The sequence below is a fragment of the Agelaius tricolor genome, unplaced genomic scaffold (genome assembly GCF_023055355.1).
Source record: "Agelaius tricolor isolate 1412-34295 unplaced genomic scaffold, bAgeTri1.0.p SCAF_2, whole genome shotgun sequence".
NCBI classification, from domain to species: Eukaryota; Metazoa; Chordata; class Aves; order Passeriformes; family Icteridae; genus Agelaius; species Agelaius tricolor.
In genome coordinates, this window is record NW_027269262.1 from 31,050,669 (window position 1) to 31,076,399 (window position 25,731).

General features: G+C 39.6%; 1 protein-coding gene across 16 annotated transcripts in view; it reads left to right on the top strand.

Annotated features, from left to right (window-relative positions):
* Positions 1-25,731, top strand: part of LOC139604172 (poly(rC)-binding protein 3-like) — a 500,787-nt gene that overhangs the window by 386,777 nt on the left and 88,279 nt on the right. Inside the window, exon 5 of one of the 16 annotated variants that reach the window (XM_071455227.1) lies at positions 15,975-16,067. The exons of the other annotated variants lie outside the window; for them this stretch is intronic. The gene's annotated coding sequence lies outside the window, so the exon portion shown is untranslated. The remainder of the gene's footprint in view (positions 1-15,974; positions 16,068-25,731) is intronic. 16 annotated transcript variants of the gene reach the window in all.

The following is a 25,731-nucleotide window of genomic DNA, read 5'->3' on the forward strand; positions in this document are numbered from 1 at the left end:
TGGAGTTGCTCAAGATCTAATCAATGGAATACACTGAACTTCTAAGTCATCTGTTTATAATCAAATCAGGAGATACCAACGCAGTCAGAACTGGTGTGCTTTTGATGGCTATGCTCTGAATTTGCACTAATGTCCTTCAGAACAGAATCCAGCCACTTGATCTGCATGAATGTACAAGCTTAGGAATTTTTCTCAGTGAATGAGTTACGTATTCCTTTGCTAGACACACTGAGACACCAATTTCTTTGAGGTCTTTGTATTGTAAGCTTAAGGGACTGAAAGTGACACAGCAGTCATCCATGCCGAATTATATACATAGTACAGCACAATAGAGTGACACCAATGCATCCTCTAATGTGTGCTTAACCATCCTGATGCCATATTTGACTTAAAAGCAATTGTTGTCCTGTTACTGGGAATGATAGCTGCACTTCCCCTCCTTACCCAGAAGCTTGACTGCACAAGCCACTGAATGGAATATGCTCTAAGTGGCCATATTTTATATTAAAATTTGATTAAATCCATTCTGTAGGCCACTCCAATGTGAATCATAATTATATTATTCTGTCAGTAGCTGAGGTAATATGATAAGAAGAATGTCACATTCTCTGGACTGCTTTTAATGGAGTATATATTATAGCTCTGTGCTTCACATATTCAGCAATCCTCACTTAAGAAAGAAATTTGATACTAAATGGCAGCTTAAAGCTGTAATACTTGGTGGGTCACACTCTTCCAGCTCATGCATTAGCATCATTGGGAGTAATGGAAATTGTGCAAGATGAAAGTCCAGTGAAGGATTTAAAAAGAAGTGAGGGTGGTGATAAAGCTTCCTCATATTATTAAACATTTTTCATACACACTCCTCGTTATTGCAAGGCAAGTGGGGGCACTTTACTATCTTGGTTGACTTCCTCTGTGACTTATTTTCAGCTGACCTCCCTCAATAGATGAGAATGGAGGTGGCTTTCTATGGCAGTTTGTCTTACTGCAGCAGAGCTGGCAATAACATTTCATAGCCTTCCCTTGGAGAGTTCAGCTCCTCACATACTGACAATCTCGTGTGGCTCTGTGTTTTCAGCCCTCTAACACACTTTTGGTTTTAATGAGTGTCCTTAAAAGAATAAAAGGGGAAAGATTTTAGTGAGAAACTAGAGATCTGAGAACAAGGTAAGAAGTTAGCACCTGTTTGTCAGGTTAAAGAATATAGTTTCCAAGTAGGAATTCTGTGTTGCGGCTTCATCGAGCTGCAGGTTGCAGCAATCTGTTTCAAAATAATGATCTGCAGTTGGATATCTGATGCCAAATGGCCTGAAAATCAAATCTGCAGTTGTGGGTTCCTACAGGTACAACATACAGTTGTAGGAAAACAGAGCTTAAAAAAGTTCACTCCTTGGGAAAATGTACTGAATTTAGTGAATCAGCTGCTCAGATGAGCAGTAGGGTTATTGCAGATGCCAGGTTTAGAGTTTCCTTTACCATGCTGCTGTTTCTGGGAGGTCATTTTGTCTTGGTCCTCTCCACACCGTTGTTCTCTTTTCCTTCAGCACTTAAAATAATATGCATTGCACAAGCATTCTTAGACAAACTTTCAAGAATAAGGGGTTTGTGCTTTGTATCCAAAGAAGAGTTGTTCAAATCCATTGCAATTAGGCTGTGATGGGCAAAGCACTGGAAGTAATGAAGGAGGTTAGTGGGGCTCTTCCCAACTGAAGAAATCATTTTTCTGTGCATTACCAGTCAATGTATCTGGCTTCTGCTAGGTTTGGGATCTCTTTGTGCAAGAATTAACAGCTGTGGTCTGAGCTCTGATGGAAAATGTAGTATGTTACTGTCGGTTTGTGTTTTCATATCTGTGCCAAACAAGCTAAAGCTGTCAGAAAAAAAAAAAAAATTAGTGACCTTGTCCTGCTAAGCCTTGAAATGGCATTGGAGCAGCAGCTGACTTTGGCCAAGTTCTCTTGTAAAAACACCCTCAGCAACATTGCAACATGTGAATAAACAGTAAGGGTTGTTCTAATAACAACACAAAGGTTGAATATAAAAATAAATAAAATCAAGGATAAAAACTTCTGATCTGAAGCCCAGTTCTCAATCACAGAAGTCAAGGGACTTCAGCATGTTCCAAAGCAAGCAGCATGTCAGGCTGACCGTGCTTTGCTTTTTCCTGGTCCCACTTGTATTTACTCTCAATGCAGTCTTACAGTGATCAGTGTTTACACTGTGATCAGACATTATTAGTCTACTAGATGTGGGTCTTCTTTCACAGAAATTGAAAATTTAAATTTTTAGTTGTAGGGAGTTGTATTTTCACCTCAGCAGTAGGATCACCTTTTGCAATGAAATTGTCTCGTCGTGCTTGCTGGTGCTTCTTGTGGCTGTGTCTCTTCTTGTTGGGCTGGGTTCTAAATGTGGGATGTCACAGAATTCATTAATACATGGAAATGATTCATTTAAGGGAGGTTTCTTTCCCCTCTGTACATGCCTGCTAATTAGCAGATGAATTTTGATGTTCTAATTGATCTGCTGCAGAGAGACAGCTGTGTGCCCCAGCTGTCCCCCGCTCCAGTGGGCCTCCTCTGCAGTAGGGAGGCAGCAGCCCCGCTCCTGACAAATTGATTTAACTGGAGTGCCGTGCCTTGGGGGAGCCGTGCTCCACGCTGTCGCTGCAGATGACTGCAGCCTTTGCGGATGGCAAACGCTGGAGCGCCGTAATTGCCCAACAATGTCCTTTCCATTGCCTTGCTGAAATTCAATTTTTCACGCCTCACCAAGTTTTCCAGTCCCCCTTCCTGCCCCTAGTGTGGAAATACTGTATTCTGCCCGACTGCCATTTTAGGTAGAAATTCAGATGCTTGACAACAGGGCTTAAATTGTACTTAATATGCTAATACTAGGTAATGTAATGTGCTCAGTCACATATCAAAGTATTTGCATTTAATTAATAGGAAATTGTTCTCTAATGGCATTGTATTTAGCAGGTAGTCATTGCTAGGAACCTTTCACACTAATCTTAGTGCATCAGTGTTCTTTCCAGTGCTGTACGGCTTCTGTAGTAATGATGGCTGTGGTGCCCTTTAAACAATTGCTCTTTCAATTTTAAGAATAGATTTTTAAGGCTTCATGTCCACTTACACCCTATTTTGTCAAATCTGGTAAGCACTTCTGCTGTAACAGGTGCCTCTCCACAAAAATGACAACTGTGGCCCCAGAAAGTACAGCTATCTAATACATCTTTCATGTCACTCTCCATCATTAATAGATTTCCAAGCTGTGCACAGCATCATCTACCCTTTCTGGAGGCCATTGATTCGGCCTGAATATACCTCTGGGGGAAAAAAAGAAACAGCACCACAAAAAGTGCAGTAATGAATTCTAATGTGTGCCACACCACTTACCTTTATGCATATCTGATAGATAACCAAGCACATCCAGTACATTTCTGGATGTGCAGCTTTATAGACTACTAGTAGGTAGCAGCTGTTTTGGACATTCACAGGTTTTGTGTGGAGGAGGACACAGAGGTTTCCTCAGAAACCATTCCTCAGAAACCATTGTGTTTGCATAAATGTAGTGTCATTACTTATTATTATTACTATTATTTTTCCCAGTATGTACCTCTTTGTGTAAATGTGTGCAAGTGACAGGGAATCAGCAGAAAGGAAAAAATATAGGGATTCATACCATTGCCTGTTAAGGTAAGACCAGCATATATATGTATGCAGGTATTAAGCCATAAGGCTGCTAAAGATTTTGTCAAACTGACCACATGTTCAGACATAAGTGATAGCCACTAAAAGTTTTGAGAAAAATACCTTTCTGAATTGCACTGAGCTATAGTCCCAAAGAGCAGCAGAAATTACATTGAGGGTGAGAAGTCAGGATTTCACCCATCTTGTATGCCACTGTTCTCCATCCCTGCACACACAAACAGAACAGTATGGGTTAAGCTTAAGCAAATATTATTTAGGTAAACGAGTATTCCTTGATGGGAGGCAGACAGTTTTCCTAATTGGCAGTGCTTTTCTCAAAACTCCCTATTTTAGGATAAATACCTCTCTCTCCTAAGGTCAGGCCCTGTACCACGTTACCATTATTTTCATCCTTCAATAGCCTTTCTTGTTTTATTTGTTGTATTTCCAGTGAGATATAATGTAAGTAATTAGGCATTTTTCCATCAGAGAATGGCAGAAGCATTTCTTGCATAATGAGTAAGATGTTTTGTGGTTAAAAATAGTGCTTATTGGTCATTTTATTTCATTTTATAGCAGGAGCTGAAGATTTACTGAGTACTGCTTGGTAATGCTGTATGAAATTCACGGGCTGAGGAAGCAACCTGAACTCTTAATCTTTGGCAGTATATAAAAAAGCGATGCCCAGTGGACCATCACCAGTAGAACTGGATTATGCTGAGCTCATTTATAAGCCTTAATGGGTAGAAGGATATTCTTAGGTATAAGGTTTGCATCCCACTACTGTGTGTTGTAGCTCCAAGGGGTGTAGAAGAAGGTGTGTGTTCTCCTGACATGCCCAGGATCTCTAAAATCTGAATTTCTCCTTGGGGACTTCTGTGTTGATGGCTGTGCCTGCAGATGGCTGCAAGTCACAGTTGCTGCTTCACTGGAGTGGGAATGGTATGGATGCTGTAGTGGCTCACCTTTGTCCAGCCATCTTGTGCAGGGCATTACTCTGCCAGCCTGCATGTGGCTTCATACCAGCACTGCAGTTATGGCTGGTAACAGAAAGCAGGAGGCCACGGTAGGGGGACAAATGAAAAGGAAAGGAAAGGGTCCTGTATCCTCTCTGAATACTGTGAGGCAGTTTTATCCCAGAAAGGCCTGAAATGAGTTAGGCAGAGAGGCACCCTTTGGCACATTGCTCAGGATAAAAGTTCTCATGCTCTGACCACATCTGGCTGTATGAGTACCATGTACTCATCAGTCACATACACTGACTCGAGGTTGTTGCAGTACAGGGTATTATTTGTTGCAGGAAGTACTGCAGGTGTTGAGGTCTCCATGAATGGTCAGATGTTTGTCCTGCTGTATGTACAACTCTTTTTCACTGCCCCACATCAGAGGGGAAAAAATCCTAGTAATTGTGTTTTGTTGTTAATACTGTGCTCATATGCCCCTCCACAGCCCATATTCTAGGTTCTGTCATTGGGAAAAGCCAGTCTTTCCCTCCCTCCCTTCCTCCCCTCCAGCTGGGATGAAAAGCCAGCAGCTACCTCTAGCTGATGCTAAACCTCTATTTGCTTTAGTACACACTAACAAGGCAGGCTGTTTCAGAGGAACACTGGAAATTGGAAAATGTGGGGGTTTTACTGCTTTAAGGATTAATTTTCTGGGATGGGATTATTTTTCCCAACAGCCATGATGGTTTATACTGAACATTTTAGGCTGTCATGTCACTACAAGGAGATACTTAGCTACCAGCAGGGTGCTGAAGATTGCCCATCCTCTCCTACATCTCCATCATAATGTTTGGCTGTTGTGTATCAGAGAGGTGTTTGTTCCAGCATATGTTGCAAAGTACCATTTTGTGCTGCCGTTATTTAGTTTTGTTTTACAAGAAGTGAACAAAATGGTAAAGGTACACCTGCAATAAAGCTTCCACAGTGTATTATCACAGCTAAGGCATTAAGGAACTGCCACTTCAAGCAGGCAAATGAGTACAGACATGAAAGAAAATGCAGTGCTTAGCTCTTTTATTTTGACCAGTGTAATGTAATTACTTATACTAATCTTCCATTATATTTCCTTGACTAGCAGAGACAGGGACCTAATTGTGTCTCTAGCTGTTGCTACTGCAAAGTACCTTTTAAATCATATTAACATCCATACTTGATCTTCCTACTGGTTTTGACGTGTAGATCACAATATCCTGTTAAATTACTCAGCAAGAGTGGCTGACTTGCAGTGTATCCAAGCCACAGCATAGCAATGTATCTATGGTGGAAGTAGAACAGGCACTGACCCCTTTTCTCTGGGAAAGCACTTGACCTTCCTTTTTCAAAGCATTATGAGTTCTGTGCAGCATTCTAATCTAGCTGGTACTTCAATACCAAGATGCCAGAAATAGCCAGAAATTAATTATTCTGCTTCTGGCTGTTCAAGAATCTATGCTCCCTTTTCTTTGGCGTCGATCTAGCGGTAGTGATGAACACGTTCTGCACAACCAGGCTGGATTATTGTAACTCACTGAAGCTGAAGATAAAAGCTCCATAGAAACTATAGCTACCACAGAGCACAGCAGCCTAGCTCATTAGTAGGTGCAGCACCGCGAGCACCCAGTGCCAATGCTGTGCTTCATCAGCTGGCATCCCATTAACTTCAGCAGCCAGCTGTGGGCTCATTCAGCACATAAGGTCACCAGAAGACTGGTATGGATGCTGTTTGTCTACACATTGCCTCTGGTACAGGGCTGCCCATCATGTGCAGAATTAAAACTCCCTGAAACTGGACATGACCAGTTTTGACCAAAGGCCTTTTCCAGAATCTGAAAGGCAGCTACAAAAAAAAAAGTCTCTTCTCAATGTATAGCCTTTATGTTCTTTTGAAGGAATCCTTCCTCCTACAGTAACAGAAGAGACATTTAAAGATATGCACGTCTGAAAGGAAGGATAGTAAAACTTGGGAACAGAGTAGAGTTCACCCTGGAGAAGTCCGTGAACTTCCAGTTATGACATTGCCTATCTAGTGATGTAGCAAAAAATGTCACAGAAGTGCTTTAGCTTGTGTTTTACTGATCAATACACCATAGTGTACCATGGGTGGATATCAGTCTTGCTGTCAGGATAGGTCTGAAGAGGTCATCTAACTCCTCTAGGTAGCCTGGTTCCTACAGGAGCTGGAGGAAGGGAACTGTCCAAAGGGAACTGTTGTCCATGCAAAGATTTGAGAAGGCTTGGGAGGCCATGGCAGAGGGTCACAGCAAAGGCTGCACAGAGAATCAGGATGGCTGCGGGAAGGCAGCTCTAGGAAATGGCAGATGGCTTTTGGATGATGTGCTGACAGAGGGACTTCTGAAGAAATTGCGTTGTTTGACTCTGCTGTGTGCAGGAAAGGGAAATTTTGTCATTCAGCTCCGTTAGGCTGCCCTATCTTGTCAGTCTCAGAAATACAAGACTGGAGGGTAGAGAAGTTGTGGGAGTGGCTCCTCTAGGCCCTTGGATGGGAGCACCAACCCCTACCAGTCCTTCTTCTTCATCTGGGATGGAAAGCCATGCTACAGGAGGAGAGAGGCTCATCGCTTCCCATTTGCCTTGAGGACCACCATGCTTCTTACGCTGCTTCTGCCAGAAGGGCTTTCTAAAGGTCATCTACTTCTGCTAGGATGAATTATTTATGGCTACCTTATCTCTTACAGAATTCTTTCCTTAAAGATCTGCAGTGAAGTGGATTGCATGCAGTAGTCTGTTTCTGTGTTTTGTGATCCTTTTAGTTGGAAGGTCTGCTCTCTTACTAATCAGAATTACAGCATTATTCCTTTTTCTCTTTTTTACCCTTTTTTTTTTAATTTCCAGTTAAATCAGTGATTTTTGGTTTTGTCCAGATACAGAGAAAACCAGCACTGTCCGCATTTATAAAAACCTTTTTCTCTCGGAAAGCTCTCATCTTTTAGTAAGACAAGGAAACCCCACATTTCAGTCTCTCCTTCTCAATGAGACCTTCAGGAGCTCTCTTAAATATGTTGCTTTCTTATACATTCTTTTCAGTTTCTCCACACCTCCTGCAAGTGCAATGCACCAAAATGTGGCCTCCTCAGTGCTGAGCAGAGCACAGTAATTGCTTCCTGGTTTTTTCTGCTAAAATATCACAGAATGAGAATTGTCCCTCTATCAATTAAGCTTTACAGTACTGGTTCTTATGCAAGTCATAATTCATTGTCGGTTGCACATCCAAGGTTCTTTGTGGATTTGGGGTTTTTGGGGTTTTCTTTTGTTTTCCAGTTATACCCCATTGTGCATCTCTTGTATTTTGTACCAAACGTGAAGGTGTCTGCATCTAAGGATTCAGATTTCATTGCGAACTTTTTGTTCTAATGAAAGTAGTCCTCTGAATTTTGATGTATTGTTAAGGTCAGAAAGGGATATCAATAATTTTTCATGAGGTATACTGGTCTTAATGTGATGAATAACACAGTCATTACAGCATCTGGCTTTAAAATTGGTGAGAAGAAGGATTGATTCTAGTGTTTTGGGCCATGGTACATGTTAGGGTAGAAACAAATGAGGATCAGCTGTTGTTTTCCATATGAAACCAAACTGTGGCAATGAGTCAGAGTTCAAGCAAATTGTGTGGGTTTCCTGCTGAAATAAGTGGCATGCCCTGCAACATATGACATGTCTTCCTCTGACCTAGGACACCTTGCTTTTAGCAGCATTCATCTCTGCAATTTATACAGGCATTCATATTTCACTTTCTCCATTTAATCCTAATAACCAGCTTTTAGAAGAACATGACAGCATAACATATGGGTGGTAAAACTGCTCATAAACCATAATAACATGGCCAAAAAAGCTTAGATAGATAGATGCACTATGCTTATTGTGACATTCTCTGATTAAGAGGTATAGCTACTTATTACAGCCATTAGCTTGGTGACTTGGAAGCAGACTGAAGCCATTATTTGAAAAACAGGTTGTAAGTCCAAATTTTAAACAACTGTGTACTTACTACATGTAAGAGATATAATTATGTTAGCAATTCTGTTCTTCAGTGTGCAGATGGTAATTTTGTTCATTTGTGGTTTGTACACTGATAATGTTTGCTGTAAGACTGGCCTTGGCAGGCCAGACAGTAAGTAGGCAGTCTGTAATACATGGTTATAATTTTGTTGATAACGTTCTGGTGGGATGAAAACCAACCAGAAACATTGGTCTAAATAATTTCTTACTGTAGACAGGCTTTCTCTGTCTGTGTGTGTGTGCATATGTTTTTGTACCTTATTATTTATTTTTATTGTGTGAAGAATTGTTTCTTTTTTTCCTTCTCATTTGGAAATTTTTATGTTAGCTTCATTTTCAGTGTAGGCAGTATCTGCAAGTTTGTGCCTTTAGGAATAAAATTAAGTTTTTACTCAAAGTGATTTGAAGGTTCGTATTAGTTTTAGGGGTTGATGTATGTAATACACATTTATGAATGTGTATATGAGGGAGCTATAAAAAAGAAACCATCTATTAAAGGTACCCTTTTGATTTCATATTTTCTCAAGAGTTAGTCAACAGATGTTTGAGAACAACTAACAGTGTATTTTCAACAGCTACTCCATTTTTCCAGATTGAAAGGGGAACAGATAAATATGCAGATAAAGTCTGTAAAATGCTTTTATGATATTGAGGTTAGGTATTAGATTGTCGTGGTGCAGTACACCTATTTGTACAGTTCATTTTTCAGGTTTTCCCCTTTTAGAATTGTGTGACAGTCTCACTTTAAATAGATGTAAAAGAGGAAAAGAAGTAGTTACATAGCAAGCCCAAGATGCATAATAAATAAATAACATCTTCTATTGTTTCCTATTGTTTAGCCAGTACAAAGAGTTTTGCAGTGTCCTAAGGAAAAAGGGCATAGTACAGCATACTGTATAAATGTACATTAAATATATTACATACTATATAAATTATATACAAGTGTACTTATAAAAAAATAGACTATATATTACAATTATCTATGCATGTTTATATGTTAAAAATTCTGTATAATAACCACAAATTTTATGGCTCAAAAAAATAAAAAGTGCCATAGGAAGTATTGTCTTAGAATGGCCCAAATGGTATAAATTCTCAGAATAAATGAAAAAATCTCAGTCTGGGCTTTGATATTATGCTCTAGCAACTCAAACAAGATTTTGCCAAAAGCATCATAGCTACCAGAGCCACATAAAGCAAATATGATTAAAAGATCTCATTTAGTATCACCAAAAGCCCTGACTACTTAATGTTCTTTTATTATTCTCTACATCCCTGAGTTTGTGAGAGCTGTGTTACGGGTAAATGAGGGTGTTTCATCTCAGTTTGCCATGCTCACAGGAGAAGATAATCACCCACTTTGTGCCCTTTATATCCTGTTAGGACCAACCCTAAAGGCTCTTCCCTTTTACCTGTAACTTGTGGGCTACAGCCTGGTGTGAACAGACCTTCCTGCATGCGAGTGGCACTTGGGGAAAACGCTCTGTAATAGCGCCGCACACAGATGTGCTCAGTAATGTGTGTGCAGGGTTCCTGCTGGCTTTCCACTCTCACTCTTCTCTCTGAAGACCGTCGCCTGCCAAGGCAAGGATTTCATCTCTTCTGTAAAGAACTTAGTACAGCTGTTGGCAAAGTAAATGTAAAAGGAATTCTAAAGATCACTTATATTAACATGAGCAAATGTATTCAGAACTTAATCAAAACTAATTCTTTCTGAGACTGAAATGGTTACTTTGTTTTAAAGGAATGTATTATTGTTCAGGGAATGTTAGGCCCTTTGGCTTTTGATTCCAGATGTGTTAATAAGTCCTTTATTAGGTATTATTAACACCAATTTATTATATGCTTTATAGATGTAGCCATTCCACTTAGAATATGTTCAGGTATTTTTTAACTTTTGTTTTATAAACCAGTATAGCGTCAACTATCTGTGAATAATAAAAAAAAAAAAAAAACCCAAAACCCTGTGAATTAACCTAAAATATTCTGAAAAATACACTTTATTTTTTTAAGAAAAGGAGTGTTAATTTTGTAAATGAGAAAAAATTACACTTTAAAACAGTGTAGTTAAACATTTGAATATGATCAATAGCACACAACATGCATTTGTTTTCTGGTCTGTAAATAACCTTGCCTTTCATTGCCCCTTGTTGATCTAATTACTGATGTAAGGCTGTTGATACTTCCTTAAATTGTTACAGCTTTGGGCAAATATTCCTAATAGAGTCTTTTTTCTTCCACCAAACAGCAAGATCTCTGTCCTGTATTTGTCCCCAAAGAGTTACAGCGTTAAAAATATATCCCTAAACATATATTGCAAGTAATATTTTCTTCTCCTTCCATCCTGGAGTCTTCTGAAATTAAACAAACCTGCCTGTCTGTCATGCAGGCCACCCTGCAAAATAGCAGCTTTGGAAGGCATAAGCCACAACCTCCTTATTTATTCCTATGCATTTTTGCTCCTCTGGATCACTTGCCTTCCCAATTTTAAATCCTAGATAATGCTTTCTTTCTGCCCTTTTATTCCTCCCTCACTGTTGTCTCTTTTTGCAAGAGCAAAGTCTTTTTTTCAGACTAGGTGTTCAAACATGTGACTCACTGGGACTTTGATTGCAGAGAAGGATGTGGCCTCAAAAAAACCCAAACAGGATGTTATAATCTGTTTTCAGACTGTCAGAAGAGATATGGCTGATTTTGAATCAGTCAGCAAAAACTCGCTTTGACCATCTCTGAGGCCTTAAAATGTTCCTTGAGAAATACTGATTATTAAAAGAAAAGATAAACTTCATGAGGCAGCAGATGTTTATGCAGGAAAAAAAATCATGTAAGTCTGGAGATTTCCATGGCATGTTTTTTATATAATCATTAGCAACCATCTCCTGTACAGTAGGAGATGGATGCCAGTATGGCAATGTAAGGGAAATGTTGGAAAGCATATCTCATTTATTAACCATTACCTAATAAGTGTTGCTTTTTGCCCCTGTTTACCTGTGAGCAAAATTTCAAATAGTCATGGAAAATAATGGAAATTGTGTGTTAGTGAGCAGATGAGATAGATAACCTTGTGTAAATAACAAATTAACAGGCCAGTGATACTGAATGTAATACATAGGAATGCGAGCTCTGCCACAAATGCTGTCCAATAAATGGGGCTTTGCAAGCAGAGTCATAGGAGAGAGTGCTACAGGGCACCTCAAAAGGGCATCCAGTGCAGCCCCTCTGTCAGAAGGATCATCTTTCATTAATCATACCCTGAAGGTCATCATTTTCCAGTTTGTTGGAAAAATTTGCTCCCTGTTGTGGTCTACAGTTTGTTGCCCTCATGAAAAGTCTGGGAATTGCAGTCCTAGGTGGTTTTTTTTGTACAACAGTGAGAATCTACTCTGTAGCTATGGCAAAAAGGTACAGGAAGAGGGACAGTCACTTGAATGCATCAGACCTGGCTCAAAGTTTCTGGAGAAGGAGGGGAAATGAGATTTGGATTTACTGCATCTTGTGACAGGAGAATACCTTTTCCTCCATTTCCCAAAGCTGGGCTGAGCAGTTGTCCGATGCCTGTTTATAACTTCATATACAATAACCAACATCTCAAGCTCTGCCTGCAGCTTAATGCAGACTTTCAATCTTTGGTGTGCTCAGTTGGCATGTTGCTTTTCTCCACATTGACAGAAAGGCAAATGATTTCTGCAAGAGCCCCAGTGTTGCTGGAGGTGGTGAGGCCATGAGCATAAGTAGCTAGGCTATATCTGGAATGAAAAGCTTCATCAGCTCAGGAGCATGGGGTATGAGGGTCTGGAGTAGGGATGTAATATGGTCATGTACCAGCAGGTGGATGGGGAAGAAGGAAGTGAGTAAATCTAAGAGTACGTAAATTCCCAGCACACTTTGGCAGATAGGACACAGCCTGTTTTCCCTCAGTTGGTAAGGTGGGTGGAGAGCTTTTGTATGGTGGAGTGGAGGGCAGGGCACCAACCGCTGTGTTGCACATGTGCTGTCCTTCAGGCTTTGTGGCACTGCCTTGGGGAGGTAGCAACCCTCCTGCCTCCTAATGCACATTATCCATAAGTGCTTGTAGCTAAACTCCAGGAGTTGTCCTCTCTGCACTGTGGTGGTGCCCACAGGTGCTCTGTGGATTAGAACTCTGTAGTGCTTTGACACTGAGGGGAACCCTTCTGGCAGCTGCAGTCGCATAGAGATGGTGCAAGAGACTGTGGTGCCTTCAGGGAATGCTGCTATCCAGCTTGCAGTACCTTGGGAGAGCTCCTGGTCCTCCCTAGGACCTTCTTGGTGCTGATTGTTCCTTGTTACAAGGCTCAACTGCAATTGTGTCACGCGAAGAGACAAAGTTCATTCATGATCTCGGCAAATGCACTTTTGGGTAAGGATGGGCACAGCGTGCGTGACGAGCAGAGATAGCGAGGATTGCGAGACTGAAAAGGACTGGTACTGAGAGCCAATCTCCTATTGCTCTCTGAGTCAGACTCCTCAAGGCAAATGCACTGAATTGCTTCACTCAGCTGTGCCCTGTACCACAGGCTGATTTCTGTTTGGGTGCGTGATGTGTGAGTAACTAACCACCATCTTCTGTGAAGATCTTGTGCATTCCCGTGGAAAAGGCTGGAATCTGCAGTTCCCACCTGAAGGAACAGTTAACTGCATTCCTTTGATGTGGGTTACATCACCTCAGCATGGAGGGGGAGCATTGTTGTTGCTCTACAGCTCCAAGGCTTTGTACACCACCAGGTACTCCAAGTAGCCTTGTAGTAGGGTCCTGGTTTCTGTCTCTCAGGTGGGCACTGCACACCTAATGCAAAAAAATTATACTGGAAAGAATCAGTATGGAAATAAATGTAAAATAATTTAATCAGAGTAGAACTGCTTAGTTCTTCTCTTTCCCCTTTTATTGGGATTTTGAACACTTTCCTGAAAATACAATTTTGCACAAGTAATTTCTAGCTTTTTTTTTCCTCCAAAGTTTTTTTTTTTTTTTTGCTTAGTTCTGCCTTCTCAGATGTTTTCTGATGTCCTTTCATCTTGGTGATTGCCATACACTTGCTTGTGAATTAGAATGTATTAAAAAATTATATGGACATGCTGTCTTTAGTATGTAAGAGGTCTTTATCCCCTGCAGAAGGGAAGTGACCTGTGATAGTTAATACATTTCTTTCAAAGACTCCAGGGAAGAACAATCTATCAGCTTGTAAAATAGATAAATGAATTCATTTGACAAAGATCAAGCAAAAAGTCTTTGGAAGAGGGGACATGAAGCAAGGTTTCTTACAAGCCTGGTTTGGTAATGTGTGTCCTAGACCAGCCACTGTCTCTGATGAGGGCAGTCAGAAGCACTCAAAGGGATGCTTAATTTTGGCAGTTGCAAAGGTCATTTCTTGGAAGCTGGTGTTGTCTGTGTCAATTTCTTCTTCTTATATTTCTATCCTTCATTTGCCTTTGATCACAGTTCATTCTTTTTGGGGTTACATTGCTTTGAGGGGGAGTTATTTTCATGATATGAAATGGTAGCGCTTCATCCAAAGAAGGGCTGAATTCTGGATTCTAAGGTCTGTAGTGTCTTTCATAACAAAAGTAGCACCAGGTCTCCAGTTAATGTAGATCACAGGGAAGCTTCAGAATTGCATTTGAACTGGGCTGCATCCTCATCACAGACCTTTGTTGCATTTTACCTTTGCAACAAGCTGTCAGTACAAAATACTTGTTTTTCAATACAAATGTGATGGGCTTGTAGCTGTTCAGACCTGTCAAACACTGATGGTTGTCTCAGAGGCATCACCCAAGGACCTGCCAGCCTAGCAAGTACACACTTGGTAGGTTTTGCACTCCTTGTGCTTGGCTCAGTGAATCCAAAGGGAATCAGGAGAGCCCTGAGGTTTCAGTGCATTGTTACACACCAGCTGCAGAACCCCATCAAGGAGGTACAGTAAAAATAAAAAGGCCCCAGCAAGGGTTAATGTACTGGAACGACTGAAATGATCACTGTTGATAAGTACTTTATGTAATTAGTATAATACTTTCTTCTGTTAATCAGCTGAAGCTGGGGTGGGGTGCAGCTGCTTGGGGGCAGGGAGCACTGAGCGGGATTTGAGACTGTTTGACAGCACACTCAGCCTCTAATAATCTACTGGGCCATTTTTAATTCACAATAGTTTTTCAGAATATTTGATGTAGTCCTTTTTTTGTGCTTATTAAAAGTGCCCCTAATGTTTTAATTCCCACCCCAATGGAACAGCAAGTGAATAAACAAGGAAGTGAATGGAGATGTATGAAATTATGATCTTAAACTTAACAAGCCTGTTTGTTTTTTCAAGCTGCTGAATAAATCCTCTGTGATTTGTGCTGCAGAGGTCAATGTTCTGCTGTAGGAAATGACTGGTTACATGTCAGTATTCTCCAAGAGTTCATCTCAATTACTGGATTTGTCAAACATGACAAGCCTGAATGGCTCTGTGGTGAAAATAGCACACAGTTTGACTATTAAAGTAATTGGAGCATTGACATTTAACCAAACTGCAAGAGAATTGCAGTAATAAGTCTGAGGAGCACTACCACAAGCAAAACAGAGACCAGTATTTTTATAAAATAAAATATTTTATATTTTACCGCTTAAACTGGTGCTTTTTTGTGTTTTGATTAAGGTATATTTCAGTATATTTTTAATTTAAATCATAAGATTAAAAGGACATGGTAATTCCTTCTTGCTACTTTTTTTTTGAAGAAGTACTAAGATTTGTATAATTGGAAACTCCATTAATTTGATGCACATTCAATAAATTCAATTTTAATATTGGTTCCATTTTAATATTGTTATGAATAATTCATGTATGTATTTTTAATGTCCTCTTAAAGTACACACATTATAAAGTTAAAAATCTATGTATGTATATCCATATATGTGGAGATCATCATGTGATGATCATCACAGAATTAGGTTATAAATGTGTCTATTACTTGATCTCCACTTGCTACTCTACCTTGCTAAAGACCTATTTCTGGGCTTTCAAGCCTGAGATGTGGATATTAAAACTCATTGCTTTAGTAAATGCAAAAGAGCTTTTCTAAAATCATATGAAAGTAATTTACTTGTCTCCATCTGCAATGAGATTTTAATTTTTTTAAAAGATATTATTTCTGATGGTAAATTCTACATACATAAACTTTTTCAATATAAAGGATTTTGAGAACAATACAACTGTCAGTCACTGTGGCTAATTTGGATTTATACCTGTGGATCAGACGAGATTTTACAGTCACCAAAATTGTGTTTCAGACAATGGCTTAAACGACAGCCTCTTCCAGTGTCTGGAGTAGGGACTGAAGTAATGATGATTTATGACAGTAGTCTGAGGGGGCTCATCCTCAGGTGAGTTACCTGCATTTTGGCACATTAATTTTACCTTATCTGAACTTGAAAATCTGTTCTCTCCCAATTACGGGAGCAATTCTTCATGTGGAAATTGGGACTCATCTGTTCCTGGTGAAGTAAATCAGACAAAATAATCCCGAAAGACGGGGTCGTGAGCATGATGCAACCAACAATATGTCTGAAGTACCTCAGTTACATTAACTTATATTTTCTGTGGGGTACAGAGTATGATTTGCCACTTCTGCAGCCACATCATAATTATTGTGCTATAACAGCAGCAGAGAGCAGTACTTATTGATTTAATATGTTACTTGCTTAAGTCCCATCTCCAAAGAGCTGTTGAACATAATGCTTAAGTCTGTCTCTCTTGTGTAAAAGTAAATATGTGTTTAAATCCATCTGATTTCAATGAGACTCATGAGGTGAGTTTTTAGCTCAGCAGTAAAAATATAAATTGAATATAAATTGAATATATAAATTGAAAATATAAATTGAACTGCTTCACTGAATTTGGGGCTTGCATGTACTTAGTCACAACCCAAGTACAGATTTGGGGAAGTCTTTGTAAGGACAGACTTTCCTGTATTTCCCAACAGAAAAAACAAAGGAGAATTCAAGGAAATGCAGATGATGTTTGGCTATCTGTTTGCTGACCTTTGTGTGAAAATTAGCTATTTGTTAGGACCAGAACAAAATCTTCGGAAAAACAAAAGGGTGAGAGTCGTAGTTTTGGTTTGTTTGTTTTCCCCCTGAATTACATCCTAGGGGTCAGGGCAGGCTCAGGGTTTGGGGAGAGGAGACCTAGAGGCTGCTTCAGTTTTTTAAGTACATTCTATAAAACCAGTCATCTTCTCCTCTGTCACTGCTGTAAATCCATTCCATCCAATGTCCTCACATTGCTCCTGATTTTCCCCTCGTGTATTAGAGATCAGATACACTTTCCCAAAGAACAAGCTCCTGTTGCAGAGCTGAAATGTCACTCTCCTTACCTAATATAATTCCATTTACTTGGAGTGTCATGGCATATTGCAGTTGTCCATCTTTTAGTGCTCGTGTCAGTTTCACCTGTAAATTAGCTTTGAAGATCCTAAGTCGTACTGAAGTGTTCCTCCCAGAAGTGCCTCAAGTGAAATGAAGTAAATAATTATAAAGGAACAGCAAGCTGTGCTCTTTTCTGGAGCTCAAGAGTCTAAAAGTGGAAACTTCACATTCATGCATGAAAGAAGAAACTTCCTTATTAAGCATTAAATAGTTTAGCTACAGAGGTTAATGTAGAGCCCAAATCAGCTATTTGGAACATCAGGAAGGGAGGAATGATTTTTTTCTGTACCATACAGTGGAGAAACATCCATCTAGGAAAAAAGCATCATGATTCTGAATGAACAGTAAAACAGGAAAATGTTTTGGAACAGTTTTTTTTTCAAAGCTTCTGGAGTAGAAAGAAATCAGGTAAAAACTGGGAGCAACGTTACCTTTCTGCTCTTGGGCAGGGGATGAAGGCAGCGTGCACTCTGACATTAGGAAAGCAGCATAGCCTGTGTTAGCCATCCAGCCTGTTAACCATGTCTTGAACTTCCAGATGATGGAAACTATGCAGAAATGCCAGGTACCAAAGACAGTAAATCAGCATCCAGCAAAAGGCTGCTGCCAGAGATCTTCAAAGCAACAGGAGGACCTTGTAGCAATTTTACCTAACGTGTAGGCCTAAAGTCTGAACACAGTGAAATAATGTAAGGTTCTGGATGGTAAGAATGGAAATGCTAGGGAGATTTTGCAGATGACTGCCAGGGAATAGCTGTCACTAGAGACACTTGAATAAGTGCCAGTTGTGTGCCAATGTGCATAAAATGCCAGATAGAAGCACTCATTCCAAAATACCGAGTTTTTCTCTAGATTACTGGCCCTGCAAGATGACAGTTTGTGAGGGCTCAAAATAGCAGCTCTAAAATGCAAGAGTACAGTTACAAAATACACACAAAGTTCTTTCAGTCAGATTTCATTCTGATGGTTCTGCAAATTTGCCCAAGATCCAAAGCCGTCCATGTTGCTGCTTTACTGAGCAGAACTGTCCAAGAAATTTCATCTGCTTGGTGAAATTGAGTTATAAAAAGTTTAATTCAAGAGATTTGTCAGTGATTTGGCCAACAAAAGAAAGCAAATCCCAATATACTTTAGCAAATCCTATTGTAGGTGACTTACTTACATGGAGCAGATGGGGAACTAGGCTGGGTTTTGCTCTGTGGACTGTGATTGAAGAGCTCCATTGATCAGGCTGAGGCAGCTTAAGAAGTTACTGCCATCTACTTTGTCCTGCCTCTGTTGGAATTTCTTATCCTTGAGGTAAAAATAGCAAAAAGTAGTGTGCCTGCTCCCCAGCCACTGCAGCTCCCAGCTTGAGGGCAGTGTGATTCACCTTCAGGTTTTATTTGGTATTGAAGCAGCCGTGAGCTGAGGCGGCGGGGAACTTGGAGTCACTAACTCATCAGATTTAACTCTGGCAGTGGAATGGTATGGGAATAGGGTGGGAGGACCAGCGACCTCTTCAGTCACCACTGTTAAATCCAGTAGGAATTGCTTTGCAGAGGGCTTAAAGTCCCGAATGGAGAAGTTGCAGTGAACCATTCCTTTCCTGCAGCATGGTTGACCAGTGCTTTGCTATCTTCAGGGAATGAAGGAGCCCTCTGTTAGCTGGTAACTGGTCATCTTCTTATTCGGCTCCTTTAATGAGTTTTTTAAGAAAACTTTGATGGTTAATTAGAAAGCTAATACTAAATACAAGTAGTAAATAAATAACAACAACTATGGAGCACACTCATTTACCTACATTGTTTTAGTGATTTCTAAGAGATAATATCTTAGTTTTGCTCCTGTAACTGCTTCAGGGCAAAAGTATATCCTCTCATATGACAAATGACTAACCATGCAGTCAGTAGCTGTAAAGGAGTTGTACAATTCAAAGGTGCTTCTGAAGTAATCTTTAAGAAACTGTCAAACTTGTCAAATGTGGTAAGAATGAAGGCTTTTTTTTTTCTGTAATTCTTCCCCTTTTTTTAGCAAATTGTGAACTAGAGATCTGATTATTGTTTTTGTTGGTTTGGGAGAGTATCTTTCAGATTTCCAGAGGACCTTCTGCAGGGATCTAAAGTTTTGAATTTACACTACAAGGTATTTTGTGATGCGTCATGTTATTTTTACAGAAAAAAATAATCTGTAAGTCCATGAGTCTCATCCTTATTCATGCTTATACAAAAGTAAAGCATTTAAAATAAACCATCTCTACTTGCAAGGTTAATGTAGGCTTGATGTAGAAAGGCATTTTGGCATTAGTATAGTGCTTAAGCACATGCTTAACTTGGAGTCCAGATGCATTGAAGTACCTTCCTGAAATGGAGCAGTAACCTGGGGCTTTATTCAGCACAACTTAGAAGCTTTCTCAAGGAGTAAAGGGCTTGATTTTCCTTTCTTTCCTGTGAGGGGACACATCCAAGATTCCTTTTCTGAAGATTTTTACTGTAATACTCAGGGAGAAGCAGGAAAGTAGGAAAGGACGTTTCCTAACACATTCTGATACACTGCTACCATGAGACAGCATAACTTAATCATCATATTTTTTCACTAAAATGATGTGGAAATACTTTAGGTTTATAGTATGAAACTTTGAGACTTATGCTGAGTTTTGCTTTTGTATTTGATATCCCACAGCACTTAAGTCTGTGAGCTTGTCAGCTTCACTCATAGCCAAAGACAGTGTTCACTTATATAAAACCCTACAAAGTCAGAGCTCTTTTTCATATTCTGACTTATTATTAACTTCTTTTTAATAGCAGAACTCACAGCTTTCTTTGTTGTTATTTTTCTGTTAAGGGAAAAAATAAAAGTTGCTTTCATTTTCACATAAGTTCAGTTATTTAATCTGAGTGTGACACTCAGGCTTCAAAGAATTCTGTGCAGTGCATTTTTAATCTGTTATTTTTAATGAATTCTAGTTACTAAGAAATACTGTTATCTAGGTCAGATTTTTTGAATATTATTTTACTGTGGCTACACATCCTGCTGTGCTTTCTCTAAATGAGCTCCCCAATGAGGTCTTGCTGTTTTACTTTCTCACAGCTTTGTGGAGTAACTTTTCTTACTGTAAATGTAGGTTGTGCTTTGTTTTTCAATACAAATGTATTCTTAACTGAACCATCATCCACTCATCTAAGACTCAGTCTTAAACTTTCTTGGGCAAGGGAAGAGGACATAAAATACTTCCAAATTTTATCATTGATATTTTTGATCCTTCCTATCTGGAAGGAATGGAAAAGAGATGATCAACCCAAAATTTATTACTTCATTTCAAAGGTGTTGATATAACTGCTTCTCAGCTAGTCACAGCAAAATGGCCTTGACCAGGAGGCAGAGCAAGACATCATTTGATGTCATGGAGAGGCTTTGAGATTTCTGAGCACTTCTCTTTCTGGACCTTTGTTGTAACATCTCTATCTTTACCCTAACTTACCTCTTAGTATGTGTCCCCAAGAGATTTCTCCATCCCTTGAACAGAAAAGTCTGTTAGCCATGCCTACAGGAGGGGACATTGAGCAGTGTCACCTTGGATCACCTAGATCAGTGACAGAGTAGAATTGCAGCAGATTTCCTTCAGTTGGCTATCCTACCCTTTTCTGACATCATGTTTTCTTCAACATGTATGGATTGGGCACATGCCCCTGTGCTCACTGATAGAATATCACCACTCAGCTGCATCGTTCCTTTATTTAATTGAAATCTTTCTTCACTCCTGATGGAAGGATTACTTACATAAAGATATTTCCAGGTACGTGTCCTAACAAAGCAGTTCATCTCTCAGGATTGTTTTCTTCATTAAAGAAATATTAAAGCTTATAATTGTGATGATTTTCTATGTGGAATGGGAATTTCTGACAGTGATGTCAGATCAGCTTATAGGTAGCTGAAAAGAAAAGCCAGTTTTTGTAATCTAAATGGGTAACAAGAGAAAAGCAGGGGAATAATGTGGGGTTTATATCAGAAGGAGGATGCTGAAACTGAAAAGATTAGAAGAAAGCTGGATGACAGCCAGGTGAAAGCACTTCTGAGGCAGCTCACTCAGTGCTCCCTGTTCTGGAGCTTAGATGCTAGGGTCCTGAACTTCCCATCTCACTGAGGTTTATGGCAGACTTCAGCAGTCTGAAAACAGGGGCTGTAACAGGGCACTCAAGGAGCAGTTGCCCTTAAAAGTTTGGGCTTAGAGAAATTCTGGGTAGAATCACTGGTGCCAAAGCTAAATAAAACTGACTGATCCCAAGGATTTCTGAGCTCCCTGAATGCTAGCTTGTATTTGAAAGATTATTTTTAATCAATAATTAATTAATTAAATACAATACTGTAGCTTTACTAGAAGTTTGCAGCTAGCATCGACATACGGCCAAAAAAGAAAAAAGGAGATGTGGACTTCAGCCAACAAGAAATCCAGCCATTTCAACTGACCTGACCTGGTGTAATTTCATTTTCAAGTAACACAAGAAGGACTTCAAAAGGCCCTTGAATAGATGGTGGATAATTGACTCCTAGCAGTGAGTGCTGAATATGGAGGTGCCTGTGCTGGTTATTATTAGATGTATTGTCAGCCTTTGACACCACTGATCACAAGGCTTGTTGACACGTGTGCTGTATGATTTACTTCATACCTAAGTTAAGCATTCAGGCAGGTGGTCAACATAACAACAATACCTCTCCCAAGTCTCATTTAAACCCTAGTTTAATAGTTCAAGAGGGACTTAAAGTTGGCTTGCTCTCTGCAAAAAGGGAAATTACTGAGGTGAATTTTGCTGTCTGAAGGAGGCACTGGATGTGGATTTGTGTTTCAGTAGGCACCTGTCTCTGATTAGATCTTCTAGCACTCATTACTGAAAAGGTAGTGCATTGGGACACATCTATGGAAATGGAGGCTTTTTTTAGTAGCAGTTTGAAGGTAAAGCAGTCTTTTTCAGTCCTTTGCCAGGTCCATAAACATCCAATTCTGCTTTTGTAATGTAAATTACGTGTCATTAAAGACCATCTGTGGTGCCGGATTTGTTTTTGTTTATATATATTATATTAGCACTGAAGACGTATATCCTTAGAAAGTACTTGTACCTTTTTATAAAAGGTTAAAATTCTTCTGAAGCATATTTATTTGGACATCTCTGACCAGTGACATTTTGAGATCAAGACCTTTGAGGTTCAGTGTATAGAACAAAATGTTACAATTCTTTTATTCCTGCCATCCCATTCATTCATTGAGATGGCTGAAAGTGTGCCCAGTGAATTCACAAAGAGCTGTATCTTGCCCTCTTCAAAGCTGGTGAGCAGGAATGGGAGAGGACAGGAGGATGGCATTTAGAGAAATACATCTTTTCCCCCACAGTGTTGGTTGTTTTCCCTATGTAAGCTTGGTGATGCCTCTAATAGCAGGGCTAGTACTGATAATGGGCCTGTGTTCCTACAGGAAAAGGTGGGTTCTTGTTCTTTACTTTCTGCTCCTGTATCTATGTAATCATGCAGTGGCAACAGTCTGTCTGTCACTGTTGGTCAACCAGTAGGACTGGGATTCATGAGGACAGTAACTGCCCAAAGACATCCAGAGAAGTTTTAGGGAATTTCAGAAGTGTGTCAAAGCCAGCAGGAGGTCAGGGTCCCTCTTCACACTGGGCTGTCACACACTCCATCCGAGCTGGCAGGGAGGGCGCCTCCTTCAAGTGCGGCAGCCTGGGCTGACACAGCCCCTCTTCGAGCTGTGGGAGTGGGAGCTGACAGGCATCGAGGCTTTCTGCGAGTTCCAAAAACCTATTAACCTTATCTTTGGAGGTGGTAGAAACACCTAGATCTAGAACAAGATGAAGCAGCATGAGCCTCTGAAAAGGAGCAAACAATGAAACTTCTACAAATCGAGATGATTCATTGCTCAGAGCTGCTTGCTGCGAAAGGGACCAGAGAAGAAAGCAGGACAAAGGACATTAGCACACAATGCTTAAGCAAAAATGCTCAGTCCTGCTGCTGAGTTCTTTAATACATCCTAAAGCAGCAATAGGGACATAGCTTTTTGCTTAGCAGTTAATCTTTAAATGAGAAAAACAGCTGATTAAAGTGTGTATCTTATTTGAGCATTGCAATGGCAGGCTGATGCTCACACACAGAGGCTGACTAACAGTAGCCTAAAGGTAAATGTCTTTACATGTGTAAGAATGCCAGAAGCAATCTTACATTTAATGCATCTTAATTGACAGTGATGGATTTACTCTAACTTTTTATTTCACTAATGGACTCTGTAACACCTAACATCTACATTGTAACAAATCAATCTTATCCTGACTTCCTTTTTTACAATAAAGGCATGTTTGTAGGCAATTAATTTACCTACGATTTCCATTACCATTGATGTGGCTACCATTTATTCTTACAGCTGAGTTCCTGGTGCTTTCCACTGGAGGAGTCTTGGGGGTTTAATCCAAGTTTTCAAAATCTAAATTTGCAAGAAAGTGTGGATTTAGAGGAACTCTTAAAATATATTTCTTTTCTTTTAAAATGAGATTCTATTTTTAAAATGCCTACAGCAAGTGTATTTGACTATTTTTAGTACTGTAAATTGGAGCCTAATCTGCCTTTCCCATCCCCATGCAGTAATACCAATAAGATAAATTAATTTACTCTAGACTTTTATTAGTCCCAGTGAAAACAATATCTAGTGAGATTGAGGTAGTAAAGGCTTTGTATATGTAATTTGGATATGTATTTTCAGGAAAGAAATGTAAAAAACAATTCTGCTGGCTTTGTTTGACAAAATTTGTGTACAAATACAACTAGCAGATTAACAATGCATAATGTGCTCTGTGGGTGTGAAATTCTGAAGAGCCCTCGGCTCTCAATGTGTGACATTTTCAAAAAGGGCAACACCTTCAACAGGCAACATCATATCATCGTGTCTGTTCATCTGTTGAAATTGGTTTTAAAGGTATTATTCCCATATTTCATTGAAAAAAGGCTCATCCAAATGCTCAGTTTCAGGAGACCATTTTTTCTTTTCAAGACCTGGTTCAGAAAGTGCCATATTGTTTGGATGACAACTGGATATATTTTTAGGTTGATGTGTTATTTTGGAGAACTGTGACTCATTGTAAATTGGTTTGGGGCTCTCTTCTTCCTTTGTGTTCTTTTCTCCAGGCCTTGTTAACTTATTCCTCATGCATTTCAGAGATTATCTTCATGCAGTGGCCTGGTTTATGTCTTTTTCTTAATATTGTACAATCTCCCACCACTTACATATGGTCAAAAATTGCATCATCAATTTTATTCTTGTTATAATATTACCCTAGAATCTTCCAAGCAGATTATCATATGTTATCAGTGTAGCAGCAATGTCCCTGGGGCATCTCTTCCCAGGAAGTATCCTAATAATGTGTTCTCCACAGCATCTTTTCTCTCTCTTTCTCTGTGTAGCAGTGGACAACTGTTCTGAAGAGTGCTTCTTCCCAGACCTACAGGTCCAGTCCCCTGCTAATTTGTTTAGCAACACAATCAGTGCTGCTGTTCCTAGCAAGATGAATTTCACTGCTCTGTGGATACAAAAATACAAGCCACAGATGCCTAGCTCTATTGGCAAGTGAAATCTTAATTCAATAGGAAACACAAACTTTCCTTACTTTGGCTGAACATTTAAAATGTCTTTATAAAAAAAAAAATCATCTAATTGAAGCAGTTTCACACTGGTTTTATGCTAAAGCTTGCCAATTTCCCAGCTGCCTGCTATTCAGTAAAAGACAGGTAGCATCCTCTGTTGTGCTTTTTTGACCCAGATTCTTTATTCACTTACGTCAGTGTTTGCAGTAAACAGGAATTTGCAATAACCAAGTGCTGAATCCTGTTATCTTGTGACTGAACTTTTCAATCTTTGAATAACTACCCAGCAGCAGAATAAAAATGAAGCAGAGGAATAAAGCCTGAAATACTCAATAAAAATACAAGTGAGGATCATTTCAAAAAATGGTTTATAGGAAGCTATACTGGAGGATTTGCATATGTTGCAATTTACAATCACATCTGCTTTGCACAGTCCACTGTCACTTCTGTATCCCATTCCCATCATAGCCAATGCACTAAATGTGGAAAAAAACAGACATCTGAAGAAATTTTCTTCCCTGCCCCCTCCTCTCTGCATTTTTGTGACACTGTTAACCTAACTGGGTTATGTGTAACCTGGTAAAGTGTATCAGAGTGTCATCGCTGTTCTTGAGCTGGATCTGTGCAAGTTGGCAAAAGTAAAACAAATTCTACTTTTTCAAAGTTGTAATAACAGTAACAAAAGGAAATCAACTGAGAAGCCTTTAACTCATTCAGAGTAAGCTCATACATCTCCCTGGGAGGCAAAGCTGCGATTAGCATGTTTGAATGCCTTACTACAAGTGATACTTTGTGGAAATGCAGCACTTCTTGTGGGAATGAAAAGTGCAGTTGCGAAGCAGGCTGTTGATTAACAGAAGAGTTAGTGTAGTGTTTGCTGTGATTTCATCCTAGCTTAACAGAGCAGAACCAAACTGAACAGCCAAAAAATCAGGCAAGCAAGAGCCTTGTTGTTGTTTTTTACATCCTGAGAATTTGACTTAATACATTATTCTAGTTCCCTGTT